Source organism: Meleagris gallopavo, chromosome 4 (assembly GCF_000146605.3).
Source record: "Meleagris gallopavo isolate NT-WF06-2002-E0010 breed Aviagen turkey brand Nicholas breeding stock chromosome 4, Turkey_5.1, whole genome shotgun sequence".
NCBI classification, from domain to species: domain Eukaryota; kingdom Metazoa; phylum Chordata; class Aves; order Galliformes; family Phasianidae; genus Meleagris; species Meleagris gallopavo.
Window position 1 is genome coordinate 54,184,723 of NC_015014.2, and position 5,326 is coordinate 54,190,048.

The following is a 5,326-nucleotide window of genomic DNA, read 5'->3' on the forward strand; positions in this document are numbered from 1 at the left end:
ATTTTGTTTTTCTTAGTTTTGAGGGTTTTTTTTTTGGTTTAAATATCCCATTCTTAAATATCCCAACTCGTACACTAAATGTTTGAGATTGCATATGTTAACTCTGCTTAAAGTTATTTCTGCCCCACAATATAGTTTTGACCTATATTAGTAAGCCTTTTGCTTTTGCCATCTAGATGAAGACAGACTTTGTTACTTTCAGCCCCTAAGAGCTAACAGATAGATGAATCTTCACCAAGTCATTTCTGTCAGCTATCAGTTTGATATGGATCTGGTGTTTCTTTGGTGCATCTTATTTACTCACACTGTATCTCCAACCCCAGATCAATGCCAGATTCTTCATGTGGAGCTTTCTGAACAGATAAAAGCTCAGACTCCCCCTCAACTTTACTTCCTCACACAGATATTGAAATCATGGCTTTATCAAGTCCTGTTTATTTGATTGCCTCTAATATTTGTCACCACCAAAGACTTTTACACGTGAAGACCACTATTCTTGAAGAGTGCCCTCTTTACCCTTCTCACTTTAGTTTTCAGTAAGCTCTCCCTGCACAGCTTCACCTGGGATCACAATCACAGATACTAGCTATTAAGAACTACAGAAGGCTTTCCCTGTTATTATAAAGCAATTGTCTCAGCATATGTATACAGAGACTATCAGGTGGGAAAAGTAATTTATATGAGCCAGTAATGGCAGAGACATAAGTTTCAGAGTCTAGAACAATTTTAGCTATTTTTGACACTAGCTTTTTCCTACTATTTTGTAACTTGCTATTTGCAGCAGAAAATGAGGTAGATAAAAGGATGTATGGTGTAAAAATTATTTAAGCAAGTTTTGCAACTTGGTTTGTCAATCTTATAAAGACAATAATTCTGTTTTCATTAAGTAGCAGAAAACAAACAACAACAACAAAAAAGGTGATTTCACTTGTTGTGATGCTGAAATTTACTTTAACCCCAGTAATTCAATTCTAAACTTTTTCTCTTTAGAAGGTAAGAGCATGTCATTATAAACCGACGTGAAACCATTATTCTAAAACTTCAAGACGAGATTTACAGTGCTGTTATATACATATATCTAGGTACAAATAACAATGATTTCAAAATAACAGTTGAACACTACATATAAAATAAACATTCAATGAAACAAAGAAAAAAGATTACATTTTCTAAAAGAAAGAAGCACAAGACCTAAGGAATTGGTTCTTATCTGAGGCTAATGCCACCAACAATCATCCATTAATAGATAATAGGAATCATTTGTTAAAGGATTATTCTATTTAGGAAGTTATAGGAAGCACCTGCTACTGTTTTCCCCCTAGTGAAGCCAGGAGCAAAGCTCTAAAGGAACTGCTGCTCCCAGGACCCCAGCACAAGAACATGAGATCTGCTGAAGTTTAAGTGAAGTTCTATCAGGTGTCCTGTTCCTAGCTTGGAAGCGTAAAATGAGAAAGTTGGCAAGAAAAGGAAAGAGGCAAACGTGTTCTGGTTAAGTGTGATTCTTGCTGGAGTACTCAGCTCTCAGACCTCTAAGTCACAAGTAGCAAAGCTGAGGATCACAGAAACACACCTTAAAACCATGCAGGCAAGTTGCAGTTAAAAACATAGGGGAGCAGAATTAGAAAGATGCTTAACATTTCAGGTATATGACAGGCTACTACAGTTTTCTGAATTTTTGTCTTTGAAATTTGATGGTGCATATCTTTTCTGGGCACCTCTGCTCAACTGCATAGCCACTGCACAACAATTGTTTATTGATGCTTGTCTGCTTTTGTTGCAGGCTCCCTGGAAGAAGAATACTACACAGAGAGAAATGCCAAAAAAATCATTTTGTTGAGTACTGTGATATGATTAATTATCTGAAGTCATATTGACAGATATGTGAGGAAGGAGAGACACGGAGCACAGATGATGTTACTTAATTAAAACTGATTTATTCAAAGGAACTACAGCTTATCGAAAAGAAGTTTGTTATCCTTGGCTGCTTTCTAAAGTGTGATGAGAAATACAGTGGAGGAAGAAAGAGTTGTTTTTACTTGTTTTTTGTTGTTGTTTGTTTGTCTTTTAAAGGTAATGTAACTCTTATGAGAATAAGAGTAAGCTCCTTTTTGTCTGTTGTAGTTTCTATGGAACTAAGTAGGAGACGTTACTTTTGGAGCGATCCGTGTATCTCAAGGAAATGAGCCTACCTTCCCTTACTCAATATGTGTAATATTGGAAAAGGCAGCAATGATTTTCAAGATAAGAGCCTATTATTACAACTTTGAGAAAGACCCACTGTAAAGTTTTTCACATAGATTTCATATGAATTTCATTATCTCAGAAGTCATCTTACTGTTTGCCTGGAATTGATTCTAGCTCAGAAATGAAACTACTTAATTTGGATACCCTTTCTCACATTTTTTCTGTGCGCAAATCTAGGACTTTGATAATCATAGGGATTCACAAACGGAGTACCTTTGATAATATATGTGAAGAATGCTCTATATGTGATTTAACTTTTTGGAACAAGGCACAGTACAAATGGCAAAGAAAGTATTTGCTAATATGCAATGAAGTAGTGGGAAGCTCAGAATTTCCTAAATTAACCCTGTTGCACACAGTTCCAAGAAAGATTTTCAGTCACGGGTAATAGTCTCATTTAGTCAATTTTTCAGATTTCTACATTTATCACCTTTCAGAAAAGTGACAGTATCAAGAGCAAGAAGTGCTTCATCTTCCAGTTTATGTATTTTCTTAATTTCCATTGCCTATATTTGCCATTAAAAGAGAATTTTCTTCCTTAGTTTTTTGCTCAAAAATGAGGAGGGGGAAAAAAATTTGGTGTTAATTCCATAAATTCTTTTATGTAAGACTGCTGTTAACTTAAATACATTGAACTAGACAAATATCCAGTCAAATCAACAAGGTGAGGCTGAGAGAAATTCTGGATGGCACCATATCTTTCTCAGAAAAATGTTTCAACGTGATTAAAAAACATAAACATCAGCCCAAAAGGTACTTTTTGGTAGATACCTAAAATCAGAACAGCTACTTGTGATGGATATAAATACACAATGAAGATAATATGAATCACAGTAAGGAGCAAAGATAGAACTATTGATGAATTAAGTTACTGAGCTTTGAGACTTGTAATCTGGAGTGATGTTCATTGAATCATTGAATTTCCAAAGCTGAATCCTACAGGGATCACGATGTCCAATTCTTGGCTCCACACAGAACAATCCTTTCTCTCACACAGCTGGGCCTGATGCACTCTGCGGTGTGGTTGGCCCTTTGGCTGTCAGGGCGTGCTGGCTGGCTCAGGTTCAATTTGCTACCAGCTTTAACTCTAATTTCTTTCTGCTGCACTGTTCTCCAGGCTCTCATCCCCCCGTCTGTACATACAGCCAGGGTTGCTCCATTGCAGGTGCAGAATCTGGCACTTTGTTTTTAGAGAAAAGAAAGCCCAGCTCTCTAATTTGTCATGATCTCTCTGTAATCTCTCTCTTTGCTCAAGTGAATTCAACAATTCCTCCTAACATTGCAAACTTAGTATGCGCTTGAATCCTGTCTGCATACAATTTATAAAAACATTGAAGAGAACTGGCTCAAAAATGGAGCCTCAGGGAATCCTCGTAGCAACTGGCCACCAACACAGTGTAACACCACTTACTACAGTCTTTTGAGTCTGACTGGTCAGTCAATTGCTCACCCATGCTATTATGTACTTGTCTAGCTGCATTATGAATATTTTGTCCAGGAGGATACTCTGAGATGTTGTAAATATTGTCCTCGCTACACATAGACTGTAATTTAGACCTCATGCCAACACATTCAAGCATCACAAGAAGGGGGAGAACAGTATCTAATCATAATTTGAAATATTTTTAGTATCTGCCATTACTTCGGCTGATGAAGTCTAAAAATATACTTACAGTACATCCTGTAATTACATGCAAACATTTTAATAACGGAACCAGAGTATATTTTCAGGATATTTCTCACTCCCTCTGTCTCATTTGTCTCTCTCTAAGGGCTTTTATGTTTAGGGTTCCTCCGTACTTCTCCTATAATGGATCTACAATTTGTTGTTTTATTCAGAATTATGCAAGAAATTAAGTCAAATATTATTTCTGGTGCACATTTCATTCTGTAAGCTACACATACTCAATAATTCATTCACTGTTAGAGCTTGCAGTAATGATATAAGGCATATGAAAATCTTTTGACCTTTATGATTAAAAACTCCAATGACAGGTTTTGATTAAGTGAAAAATTTTATGAAAACATCAGTTATATGTCCAAGGGCAGAAAGTTCCCTGCACCAACAGAAAAAACTTCTGCTGTTGAGACTCAGACTCAAGAGATCTTTGCTCAATTACAATACTGAGAGAGTATTCTTGTTTGATCACTGTAGTATGCATTTGGGATAATTCTCAGAAGCAATTAGGCTTTGCAGTGTGTAGGGTCATGCATTAGTGTCAAGTTTAGAGCTAAGATTTCATAATCAATACACAGCCTGAACATCTAAGGAAAGGACTTTCATGAACAGGGAGAAGTAAAACATAGAACTTGGACACTTGATCAGTGTGCCCAGAGGGTATCGTCTTAAATACCGAAGTATAACAAGGAACGGGTACCTTTCAGATTTTCAAGACATCTGAAAAAGGCAGCTGAGCTGCAAGAAAAGCAGAGAGAAGCTAATCATAAAATGTTTAGTTGTATGATGACAGAGGCATTTATTTCAGATATGCCCATTCATGATATGTTGGTGCCTGCAGTTCAAATGTCTTATTCTTTTGAAGTCAGGAAAATCTAGAAGGACTGAATAGATAATCTCAGGGCTAGTTCCAAACCTCATAAAGTTAATGAAATCTTTCCATAGACTTCAGTTAATGTTTGATAAGCATGGGTGATATTTATTTAATCACAATGACAAGCAACAATTGCTTGTATTTACTTGAATAAAAATAAAGCAGTAGATTTGCTCTACTTACAATGATTTGCACTGCAGCTTAATGATAATTACAAACCACATCTCTCAAGTTCTTTTTCTAGTTAAATGAGTTAGCATCCATTAAAGGTAACTGTGAATTCAGAGCCCATTTCTGCTGCCAATTCCTAATTTATATGCATTTTTTTAAGCTTTTTCCTTTGCTGTTAAGAATTTTCTGTCTTACAGGCTTTCAAAAACAACCTCTTAAATGAAGGGAATATTTGTTATCCTTCTTTTCAACCTTTGCTGTTTTCTTTTTATGTTCTGATATAGAAGGGCTCAGCTATCTTCACAGTTGAGCTTTCTATCCTGATCTGTGAAGCAGAAAAGTGTTAAAATAGGGCACCT